This window comes from Miscanthus floridulus, unplaced genomic scaffold (assembly GCF_019320115.1).
Source record: "Miscanthus floridulus cultivar M001 unplaced genomic scaffold, ASM1932011v1 fs_179_1_2, whole genome shotgun sequence".
NCBI classification, from domain to species: Eukaryota; Viridiplantae; Streptophyta; class Magnoliopsida; order Poales; family Poaceae; genus Miscanthus; species Miscanthus floridulus.
Window position 1 is genome coordinate 46,796 of NW_027096341.1, and position 13,205 is coordinate 60,000.

A 13,205-nucleotide genomic window follows, 5' to 3' on the forward strand; every position below is an offset into this window, starting at 1 on the left:
CGTAATATATACCAAATCAATGCGTAAAAATGATAAGGGGAGAGAGGATACCTTGCTCGCGAAGATATATGGATCAAATCCAAGTATCCAAGGTTAAACTCGTCGATTCAAGAGGTTGGACGGATTAGGGAGAGGAAGAACCCGAGAGGGAGGTGGAAAAAATAAAAGCAACCTCAGCAAGGGAAACTTGACCGTGGGTTTTGAATCCATGTTCGACGCTATGATCCATGGCTCTGAGCTCGGAGCCGAGATCCACGGCTCCAAGGTCTTGGCTTCGAGCTCAGCGCCAAGATCTCTGCTTCTGAGGTACCGGTCACATCAACGCCATCTAAGATGCCCTGTTGTGCACGACCATGAACCTTGGAGCCAAGATCTATAGGGCCGAGACGTGTTGTCTCAGAGCCCCGAGTCCTGACGCCAACCCACAGGATCCAAAGATGAGTTTACGTCTTCCAGGGGTCAAACGTAAATTTTCTTAAAAAAAAGAACCAAATTGCAAAAGAAAATTGGGCCTGACTGACATGTCGCCATGTCAGCAGTGGTAATCTTTTAGACCTGCTCGAACTTATCAGCCGGTTTATTAGCTAGAATCTATCGTATTTTTCTCTCACGATAAATCAGCCAAGATCAACTTATCAACCGACTTTAATATCAGCTGAACAGGCCGAAAGCTGGCCAGCAAAAGAAATTGTTTTAAAAGTTCGGAAGGTCAAAAAAAAAAAAAATTGATTTTGTAGATGACTAATAAGGGGTGAATCGTATGAGCGTAAGTTGAGGGGCGCCGAGAGCACTTGTTGATTCACTGAATTACGGTTCATCCCGCGTGCGGCGTGCGCGCGCGCTCTCTCTCTCTCCCCCTCTTTCTGCGACGAACTGGGTGGGCTACCGCCGCCGCCGCCGCCCTCCGCCAGGTGCCGAGGCCTTCGTTGGTCTATTCGCCGGCCACGAGCACCCATCAGGTATTCCCACCTCTTCGCTTCCCTTTCTGCTGTGCGAAACCGAGCACCCAAACCCTAACTTAAAGCTATTTGGCCATTTGATGCCTAGTAACCTCGAACTTTTTGCAAAAAATATCGGGTGTACATGTGTACATCCATGTCCCTTTACTGGGTCCGCCCCTGGTGGGCAGGCAATGCGTCGACGAACAACCATTTCTTCAGTCCTGCAATGTTGTTGCTACTGTGTCAATTAGACTTTCGACGGGGGAGGTGGTAGCACTAGCATGTTGGTTTCAAACTAGTGTGTTTGCTCCGTACGTGTGGAAAAATAAGAAAAAAAAACATGGACCTGCAGTAATGCCAATTTTTGCTCTGTGCGTGTGGATTAATGCTGCACTATTAGTAGTAGCCAAGCATTTACGAGTTTGACTGGCTAGCATAAAAAACTATCACTGAACTTGCACCATTGTATGTATAATTACCGCTACCGTGTCATGTTATGAACTTGCTAATGGGAATCCTATCATTATTCTTTAGAATTATGCTAATGTCCTGGGTATAGACACAATCACTTCATGAAGGCATGCCATTTAATCAAAATGCACTACTACTGATCTGCAGTTTAGGCCAATATTTCTAGGTTGCTTTTATATTTGTTATTGAAGTTGATCAAATGGGAATATGATTTAATTGGTCTAGGTAACATGTATTTGTGTTTCAGTATTTTAAATCCAGCAGTAAACAGGGTCCTGTTTCATTCAAGCCTAAAGTGAAACCTGCAGTTGTGTTTATTTCTGTTGTCAAAATACCCTTTTACTGTTTTTTTATTGTTTTGTTACCTGCGCAAATCTGCATTCTTGTTTTGCTTATTCCTTTTTTTGTTTTTGTATTTTAATTTGTTTTGCAGTAAAATAGTTAATGTATGCAAAGGTGGAACCAGATATATTTCTGTAGAAGTAAATGATATAATACTAGATGATTAGATATGAATAAGGATGGGATATTGCCTGTTGATAAGTTGGCAAAAATGGAATCTGTTCAACCAAATGGACAGCTAGTATGATATAATAATCATTGACTCTCAAAGTGATGAAAACAAAATTGGTGTGGAAACTAGCATAAGAGACAGTTCCTCGAAGGAGCATAAGGAGCCTCCATGCACAACAATGGACAATAATGCGAATGAAGAAACATCCATTACTGATGATGATTCAGAGGCTGATTCATATCAATTCTCTCTCCGAGAATCAGATAATGAACAAGCTTCAGCATCTGAGGAAGGCACTGAGGTGTGTGAATCCTATAAACTATTTCGATATCTATTGTTGCCTACTTAAGTTTTGTGAAGTTCTGTTGGTATTTATAAATCATATATTTTCATAGAAGGTAACAATATCATTATGTACCATAAGCACCCATAGAGAAAGTATGACAACTTGGTGTGGAATTTTGGGAACTCTTATTGATGGCCATCTTTATTTAGTTTATCGTTGATTGACATGCTGCTCTATACCATTGATGCTACATCCGTTCCAAATTATAGGTCGTTTTGGCTTTTCTAGATACATAGTTTTTGTTTTGTATCCAAACATGTCATATATCTAGGTGCCTAGCAAAATCTATGTGTACCTAGAAAAGCCAAAATGACCTATAATTTGGGATGGAGTACCTTTTTGTGTTATTTACACTTAAATATTAACTACATTGTAGTTTCTTCTTAGAAGTTTAAAATCTTGATGGGCAGAAATTTACTAGTTTCTATTTCAAATTAAAATAGTATTTGACAAATCCTTTTTTTTGAAATTTGATTTTCTAACAGGTACCTCTGACTGAGGAAGAAGTTGAAGAATTGGTTGTTGAATTCCTCGAAGTCGAGAGCAAAGTAACTTTATATAACCTTTTCTGTTTTATGCACACCTTTTTTCGTCGTTTGACTGATCGTGTTTCTGGCGACTTTTAGGCAGCTCAAGCTCAAGAGTCACTTGAAAAGGAGTCACTGGACAAAATTGAAACGGAAGTAAGATTGGAGTTATCTGAGAGGCTTCAAGGAGATGAGGTTTTTAAACATGTTCATATTTATTTCGTAATTTGTATTTTGTAATCCTCAATTGTTTCTCTCTCTGTGTACTGATATATTGCTTTAATTTAAATAGTTAGAATCAGCTGTGTCAACTGAGATGGAGCAATTCCAGATGCAATGGGAAAATGAACTGGATGATCTAGAGATCCGTAGTTCTATTCTGTTGGTAATGTTTTCCCTTGTAAAGTATATTTTTTTGTGTCCATGTTACATTTACTAACTACCATTTGCACGTGTTGTCTCAGATAGATTTCCTAAATTCCTGTGCTATATAAATGCATTTGAAGATTTAGTGCTGAACCAAATCAACCTGTCTTTCTTATGTATAATGGCACTTACATTTCTTGTATCTTTGGAGTTCTTTTGTATAATTCTGTTGGGGGACTTGGCTTTGCTAAGCACAAAGAAAATGGTCGCATTAAATTTCTCTGTACTGGTTCTGTGTTAGACTTTAAGGCTGGTTATGTTAAACTGATACATATTGTTTACTCCCATGTTGCTTGGTATGTGCTTTTATCTATTTCTGTTATAGGAAAAGAATATTTTGAGAAGCCCCATGTTACTCATCAGGCTGAAGACAAATTTGCATGGCTGAAGATAAATTTGCATTTTTTATATGATGCAGGAACAACTTGATGCTGCTGGAATTGAACTTCCCAGACTCTATAAGTCAATTGAAAGTCAAGTTCCAAATGTTTGTGAAACTGAAGCATGGAAGAGCAGGACGCATTGGGCTGGTTCTCAAGTGCCTGAAGAAGCTAACCGATCCATTAAAAATGCTGATGAATACCTCCAGTCTTGCAGACCTGTACGGAGGTAATTTTGGGGCTACAATTTTGCTGTTTTTGTGTATATTTTATAAGACTCAGCTTTGCCTTCTTCAATCAGAAAACACGGGAGGTTGCTGGAGGAAGGTGCTAGTGGCTTTCTTGCTGGAAAAGTTCCTGTTGGGGATGATGATTCTGTTAAGTGTCATGAGAAAAGTTGGAGCTCTTTCAATGAACTTATTAAATCTAAGGAGAGAGCTGAGAATACATTTGGTAGCAGTAACTGGGCATCAGTTTATCTTGCAAGCACCCCCCAGGAAGCGGTTGCATTAGGTCTCCAGTTTCCTGGAGTTGACGAGGTGCCACTTGAACCCATTACTTTCTCATGTTTTGTGATGTAACCATTAGACTATTTATTAGTCTCATTCATGGATTTCTTGAAATCTTATCCTACCCTTTTCTCTTAATTTTAGAAACATGTTTTTTAATTTACTTTTATCTGATATTTTTGAAGAATAACAGTGGGAAAACCCTAACCCCACCCTGTGTTGAAGTGTTGTTTTCATGCAGTGTTAGGACAAAGGTATTGGACAAGACTAGGGTAATGCACAATAACTTTATTTTTGTAATGAGACTGTCTATTGTATTGTCAACTCTCATGTGCACAATGCCTAGGTGATTGACCATGGTTAAATTGACCAGTTTTAGTATTTCATCTTGCATCTTTTAAAAGAATGTCACCAAGATGTTCGTGCAGTCCTGCTTTTCATCACTTCACAATGGTATGCACAGCAAGTGTAGTTTGTTCTAGTTAAAATAATAGTACTGCAAGATAGACCGTGATGAATTTGGAAGTAATTGCTATTTATTGCAGTGCTGTACCGTGTACTGTGTTTGAAGCTGTATTATTATTTTTTAGATAGATTTTTTAGAAAGAGAAGTACTTGTCAATAGTCACTACTGTGGAACTTAAAGTGTTTTTCTTGTCTACATTCTTTATCTTTATTAAATAGATAAATAGAGTATGCTTTTCAGTTACTCCCTCCATTCCAAATTATAAGACGTTTTGACTTTTCTAGATGCGTAGTTTTTGCTATGCACTTAGATATACACTATGTCTAGCAAAAGCAATGTATCTAGAAAAGCCAAAACGTCTTATAATTTGGAATGGAGGGAGTACATCTTTATTCATATTATTATATACTCTTAGATAACTAGCATGGTATGAGTTTTTTGAATCTACTGGCCACCCATGATTCTTCCTTCTAAATCTTTGCTATCAGCCTATCATTGTTACGATTCTGTAGGTAGAGGAGATATTTGAAGTTGATGGTGTTTTTGATGATATAAAAGGTGTAGATGAAGTGGAGCTTTCTGAGGAACAGAGAAGGAAATACAGAAAGGTCAGCTGAGACTACATTTTTTTAGCTCTGTTAATTAGTTAAAACTGCAAACATGCCACCGGTTTTGGTCTTGTGGTCCTATACTTAATTGCAGCACATGCACCTTTTGTTTCTGTTTTAGAGCTTGGGTATGCACCACCGGTGTAGATGAAGTAGAGCACATGCACCTTTCGAAGGGCGGGCCTGGTGCAAGCGGTAGAGTCTTACCGCCTATGACTGGAAGGTCCCGGGTTCGAGTCGCGGTCTCCTCGCATTGCACAGGCGAGGGTAAGGCTTGCCACTAACACCCTTCCCCAGACCCCGCACAGAGCGGGAGCTCTCTGCACTGGGTACGCCCTTTTTTAGAGCTTGGGTATGCCTTATATCTACCTTTGCTTCTCACATTATTGTTTACTAGAAGAATACCCCGCAGCGTTGCTGCGGGATTTTCTTAAAATTTAGTTTGTTCTCTCTCTCTCTCTATATAGCATTACTATATGGTACCCTGGATGTTATGTGTATATATATGAGCTTAACTTGTATGTTATCTTATTGTACTGGATCTGGTAAAAATCGGTAGAGTAATGGAAGAAAAGTCAATTGAATGTTAGATCACATTATAGAAGGATAGAATAATCAAACAAATAACATATGTAGATGACTTGTACATTGATAGATTAAAGACTAAAGTGTCGCACATAATAGAGATGATGTGGACAATATTTGTAATTAATAAGGGATGACATGGATAGTTTGCATGAAAGGATTGCAAGTTAGTGGGGCATTTAGTGGGAAATGATGTGGACACCTTGCATGAAGAGATTGAACATCTAGTGGGTTTAGCTTTATAAGAATATATAGATATAGATATATAGATTCCCAGTATATGAATGCCTAGGTATCATAGTGTGTAGTCTAATAGTTTCTCTTTGTTTCATACCTCGTTTTTGTACAGTTGGCAGCCATGTCTAAGGTTTTTGCCACATTGCAGCGGCATCTGCAGATTATTTATAGACCCAATCTGAATCCTCTATGAGGCATCAGTGAATAATGTAGAAAGGAGACACAAGATTCGTTAACCCTGTACTTATACATGTGTATATTCAAACCATCAATGGCAAGCTATCTTGTTTGGACTCCTTGACCCTCAAAACCAGAGCAAACAGCCTCTTCTCCCTAAACCACCCTGGTTTTAGATGATGCAACATTCTAGGAGGCACAGATGTGGTTAATTTGAACTCTAGGAAAAAAATAGCTATAGAAAATAATATGCCCCTAGTGTCTTTTGTGGGAAGAAACTGTAATCAAGCATGAAGCATCTCCTTGAGCTCTTCATCTTCTCCTTAGCCTTACTGCCTACTCTTTACCAATTCACTGAGTGAGAGACCATGTGCCCATTGTGGGAGGAGGTAAACAAATTTTGTCAGTCTATCAAACCAGCCTTAGTGCCTGCATATAGGAAGGTGCTGCTCATGGATGTGCTGGTCTGTCTTTGCTTTACTAAAGCCTGAGCCTGATCAACTGGGTCTGTGGGTCATCCTCTATTCAAACCCAGTACCTAAGCTTTCATCTCTGAGAACTTGCTTGAAGGTCTTAGATTGGGAGCAGCATGGAGATGTTGAGGTTTTATGTAGTTCCAATTGAACCAGACAAAAGGTAATCTATAAAAGCACTAACCAAATACTGTTTGATCATGTGACTCCATTGACAGCCATGATGTTAGTTTGGACTTTATTCTTCCTCTTTCTCTCTTAGTTGACAGGCTGTAGATAGTTATCATGTCTTGCTGGCTGCACTGGCAAATTTGGGTGATACTGCTGTTAGCGGTAACACCACTGCACCCAAGTAGCTCAACTGTAGAATGAGAATCTACTATCACTGCTTCTGTTTAGCTGCTGGGTTCCAACTTCCTAGTAGCAAAAGATAAGGTTTTCTTGATAGGAATTCCTTCGTGCACTTCCTTAGTTAATGGGAAACTAAATTATACCATCAATGTAGGTAACGGAAGAGGATGATGCAAAAATAATGAAGTGCCTGCAGCGTCGTTCGAAAGGAAAAAGGATGAGAGGCTGGTGTAAGGTAATTACTTAAAGTTAAATGGTTTCAAGCTCTGTTTTGTGTTAACTAAATTTGTTATAAATATGCATTGTTGATTGGTCTGTGATTTATTGGGTGAATTTCTTTCATTTAATCCAGCCTTTCCTGTTTTCAGGAGAACATTGGTTTGGTCTCATCATGTGATGAGAAACCTCCTCTACCAGAAAATGGTGTTTTAGGTGCTAAAAGTGACCTTCCTGCATCTAAAAAACTCAAAACTGATGAAAACAAAGTTTCTATTGAGACATTGAAGCATACATGTGAAGATGGTGATAACGAGAAGAGATTGAAAACTGTGATAATAGAAAGTGATGATGATATGCAGATAGATAACAAACGAGCTTTACAAAAGGATGGTGAAGGTAGTTCAGCAGAAGTTGAAAAAGTGGTTGATATCATTGATCTTGATCTTTTCCCATCACAAAGCCCTAAGCTCCCTATTAAAAGTTTGCCTAGAACTTTCAAATGTACTATTTGCTCTGAAATGTTGAATGCCTCTGATGTGCATCGCCACCCTGTCTTGGATGTTGTTGTTTGTGGATCATGCAGATTTCTTGTGATAGAGAAGAATCGTCTTGAGGTGAATGCTTACCTCCTTTAGTATAGTAGATACTTTTGAACTTTATACAGAATTAGGTTTGACTATTGATGTCATCAACTAGGCATTAATGATTTCTTAGAGATGCTGTTTACATTTGGGCAGGATCCTGTATCTGGTGGTTATTGCACTTGGTGTGCACAAAGTGAACTGCTTCAAAGTTGTAGTTCTTGTAAGCTTCTTTTCTGTACAAATTGCCTGTCAAAGAATTTAGGTGAAGAATGCTTATCAGAAGCTAAAGCCACTGGTTGGCAGTGTTGCTGCTGCGTACCTAGTCAACTGGAACTTTTAATTTCTGAATGTGACAAGGCCCTCAGTGGTGTGGAATCTTCTGATTCAGAGAGTAGCAACGCAGAGCTTTCTGGACCAGAGAATAATTGTCCTGTTAGGTATGATCTTTTCCCCTATTTCATTTAGCATGCCAAAGCTCAGGTCCTGGTCATTCCTTGAACATGTTATCAGCAAGCGAAGAATGAAGAAGAGTATTAGAAGAATTATGGATGATACAGAACTTGGTGAGGAAACAAAGCGTAAAATTGCAATGGAGAAGGTTTGTGATCTTTCAGCCTTGTATCTTTATTTGATGTATAGTCTTGTATGAAGCTGTTTTATCTAGGCTGTAACATTATTGTGTAGGCCAGGCAATACCATTTGAAGTCCATGCAAGAGCAATCTGCCACCAAGTTAAGGAGCGAGAATGTTGGAACTCCCTTTGAAGCTCCATTGGAAATCTGTTTACAGGATGTTGGTGATGGACATATAGTCAACCTTGCCAGGGAGGAGGATGAGGAACCTGTTAGGATTCCAAGCAGCATGTCTTCTAAACTGAAGCCTCATCAGGTCTGCCTGGTCAAGATTTCCTCTCTTATTCATCTCCATAATTAATCCTGAATACATGAGGACTTAATGAGGGGATTTAACTGTTTGCAAGTGCTATGCTGTACTCTTGCACCAGCAATTAAGACCAGTACAGGGAACCCATATCTGAGTCTGACTGGATTTTATGATATTGCAGGTAGAAGGAATAAGGTTTATGTGGGAAAATGTTATTCAATCTGTTAAAAAAGTCAAATCCGGGGATAAAGGTCTTGGGTGCATTTTGGCGCATAACATGGGCCTTGGGAAAACCTTTCAGGTCTGTGTTGGCTTATAGCTTGGATATACATTTTCTTCAAGAGTTATTCATTCGTTGTATGCTGCAACTATTGTTCCCATGGCAATCAATTATGTGCTGGAACTAGACCATGCATGTCAATCAACTTCATTCTTTGTACTTGTATTCTCATATTTGTGATGAAGTTATTGTTAGGTTGACATTTAATTTTCATACTTATGCAGTTATTATGTTCCATTACATTGCATGTCAATCAACTTCAATTTTTGTACTTGTATTCTCATATTTGTGATGAAGTTATTGTTAGGTTGACATTTAATTTTCATTTACTTATGCAGTTATCATGTTCCATTACATCATTTACATGACATAATGGGAGTTACGTTCTTATCTTTGTTCTTTCGCACCTTGCAGGTTATTACATTCCTCTATACTGTTATGAGACGTGCTCAAATGGGATTGAGCACAGCACTTGTTGTCACCCCTGTCAATGTTCTTCATAACTGGAGGAAAGAGTTTAGCAAGTGGCGTCCAGCAGAGCTGAAGCCTCTTCGTGTTTTTATGTTGGAAGATGTTGCAAGGTGCAGATAAATTTCTTGTTTTGTTGCATTCTTGTTATTCATGCAGCTAGTTTTTTTCCTCACCTAATAGATGCGACTTATAGAGCCTTTATGTGCCAATATATTGCGTATATGACTACAAGATGTTCACTCTGGATGCGAAAAGTAGGGTATATTCCTTGTGAATGTATGCACATATATTCAAAATCCATCTTTATACAATTGTATGCTGAATACTTGAATTAATTGGAGATGGTGTGGTCTGCTAGATGAAACTTTAAGTACTAGCCTATTAGTTTCAATTTTTCCATGTATTTTCCTTAAGAAGTCAAATTTTAAAGAATTTCCTGCACCTTCCCCAAGACCACATATGTAGTACATATGTTTATGAATTACAGAGTCAGGAAAGAAGATAAAACACTGCAAGTCCTAAACAACACATATTGTCAAAACAGCTACGGGTGGGTCGGGTGGGGGGTTGCAACTCAACTACAAACATTCTATGAAAGCTGCTTCAATCCTGTAATTGGGCGTAGGCATCCTGCTGTAGTCTTACCTGACAAAATGACTTGTATTCTTGTTATTTCAAATTTCTGGATTAGGCCCATGTTTTTTAACACTTATTGGTACATTGAGAACTTAATCTTGGAACTTCATATATTATAAATTGTACACATAATGCATGTATTTGGTTCCTTTGATGTATGAATTCAATAGTGGCATTCCCAGGACCTAGGTCATTCTGATTGATTTTCTCGAATTTGGGGTCAACACTACTCAAAGATGAAAGCCTCCTAAGTTTGCTTAAATGTCCTTTTACTCTATTGCCTTTTTTCTTATACTTTCTTCAAGTAGTTTTTAGTGTGATCCTGTATCAATCTCACTAGATCAAATGTTTCTACAAATATTCGCTTGATTATGGGACAAGCCTTACTTTCACCTCATTGGTTTATTGGCCTTCTCTATGTTGCATTATTTAGGGATGTTTTTTCATTGCATTGCATGATTGAATTATTTACTTATGGTGTGTTTGTGTTTTTCCCCCTTTGGTTACATGGGAGTACTGTTTCCCTATAGTAAATCTTTACCTACTAGGACTAGGATGGAATGCTCCATCTGACCCTTTTTTTTTTGCAGGGTGAAAAGGCCAGATTTACTAACCAAATGGCGAGTGAAGGGTGGAGTGCTTCTCATTGGTTATTCATCATTTAGGAACTTATCCCTTGGAAAGCATGTGAAGGACAAAAATTCTGCAAACGAAATTACTTATGCTTTGCAGGTGACATACCATGTCCCTGCTATTGGTACTGTTTCAAGCTCTAATAGTAAACTCGTTAGCTACCTTCTTGTGGCTATGTACTGAGGTTTCAATAATATTCTGTTTTCATGGTAATGTGGGCATGTCACATGTGGCACACATTATGACATATAGACATATAGTATGCTTTCTCCCAACTTTGTTACATGTTAGCTGTGGGTTTTTGACACAGTTCATTGTACTGTCAGTGTGGGCCAGATATTCTTGTATGTGATGAAGCACATATGATAAAGAATAGGAGGGCCGACATTACGCAGGCTCTGAAACAAGTAAGAACACAGAGAAGAATTGCGTTAACTGGATCTCCGTTGCAGAATAATTTGATGGAATATTATTGTGTAAGGAGCCGTGTATCCCTACTGTTTTGTTTGCTTAATCATCCAGTTACTGAAATTACTTGATGTTTAATACTAGTAGTTTGCCAACGTATTTTGTTTTAATCTTGTGAGCAGATGGTTGATTTTGTCAGGGAAGGTTTTCTTGGGAGTACTCATGAATTCCGAAACAGGTAGGTGAACGCTGCCATACATGCACCGTAGTTTTATTTAAAGTTGAAATATTGATTTCTGCTTTATCAGGTTCCAGAACCCCATTGAAAATGGGCAACACATGAATTCAACATCAGATGATGTCAAGATCATGAACCAACGATCACACATCTTGTTTGAACAATTGAAAGGTTTTGTCCAGCGGAAGAGCATGAATGTTGTGAAGAATGATCTACCACCAAAGAAGGTTTTTGTTATTACTGTAAAGCTCTCTCAGCTGCAGAGGAAGCTATACAAAAGGTTCTTAGATGTTCATGGTTTCTCAAGTAGTGGTTATTCCGAAAAATCTCACAGTTCCTTCTTTGCCAAGTACCAAACATTAGCCCAGGTACGTTGACCTTGCATCTTTGTGCTGTTTCTTAGATAAAAACTAGGGAATTGCTGTCTACTTCCTCCATTTCAAATTATAGGTCAATTCAGCTTTTGTCCTAACTCCTAAGTCAAATGTCTCTACTCTAACTTTGACCAAGTCTTATAGAATAACGAGCCAACATGTTAAACATTAAATTAGTTTCATTAGTCTTTATGAAATATGTCTTGATAGCGCATGTATTTGAAATTTTGAACTTTTCATTGTTAATCTAATTTTCTTAAAACCTAGTCAAAATTAAAGAAGTTTGACATGGACAAAGCTAGAGTGACCTATGATTTGGAATGGAGGGCAAGGGAGTAACACTGTTGAAGTGTAGGTATGGAATCATCCGGGGCTCCTCCAGATGGCTAAAGAACAGAGAGGAAATTTGCGTCGTGAAGACGCTGTTGAGAATTTTATGATGGATGAGAGTTCAAGCGATGATAATGTTGAAAATTACTTGCCTAATGGAGGTAATTTATTATATCCCACTGTCAATAACACTCATCAAGGTTTGGCAAACCTGCACACTGCACTTTGTGTTATTATCTGAAGTTCCTATGATATATACACTTTATCATTTCTACAGAGAAGCAGAAGGATAGAGCTGATCAGCAGTCCAAGAAAAGCAATATTGTGAATGAGGTTCTTAACCTTACCCACCATGAATTATTATTATTTTTTTCTGTTGAGTACGCAGGAGAGATGCATATTATTGCATTAAGAAGAAGAAGAGAATGCAATGCGGTCAAACACACACCAACAAAAGGCGCTCTTCCGCGCTCGCCTAGGCGTGCCTCTGCGCTAGGCGGAGGGGTACCGCCTTGCCTAGGGGGGGTAGGCGGTACCCTAGGCGACGCCAGCCCGTCGGTGGCGTAAGGCGCACAGATTCACCTAAGGCAGGGACAAGTGGGGCGACACGGACATTGGGCGGCGGTGGAGGAGGAAGGGAGGGGTGGGCGGAGGTCGCCGGTGGGGGAGGAGCAGCGGGCGCATGCGTGTACGGGTGGCACGCGGACTAGAGGAGAGAGAGAGAGAGAGAGAGAGAGAGAGAGAGAGAGAGAGAGAGAGATGCGGGAGAGGAACCAGCGGCGGCGGCTGATATGCGGGTGCGGCCATGCGGGAGAGACCGAGCAGAGGAGAAAGAAGGGATAAGGTGTAGGGGACTTGGGCTTTGGGCCGTTTCCTGTTTGGTGGGCCTTTCTCTTCAGTGAGGTCCACTTATCTCCTGTTTTCTTTTTCTTTTTTAAACATATATGTGTGTATATATGCTAACGCCTAGAAAAACGCCTTGGGAACGCCTAGGCTCTAGGCGGAGGGTCACCGCCTAGAGACCGCCTAGCGCCTTTTGTAACCTTGAATAAATCAAAAGATACCTATGCTAATGGGTGGAATACTTTGCATGACAAACTAAGCATTTGGTTCTGATTACCCTTTTTGTGTCTCTTTTT

General features: G+C 39.3%; 1 pseudogene; it reads left to right on the plus strand.

The window, feature by feature from the left end:
* Positions 1-787: 787 nt before the first annotated feature.
* On the plus strand, positions 788-12,446 carry LOC136530696 (protein CHROMATIN REMODELING 20-like; annotated as a pseudogene).
* Positions 12,447-13,205: the final 759 nt, after the last annotated feature.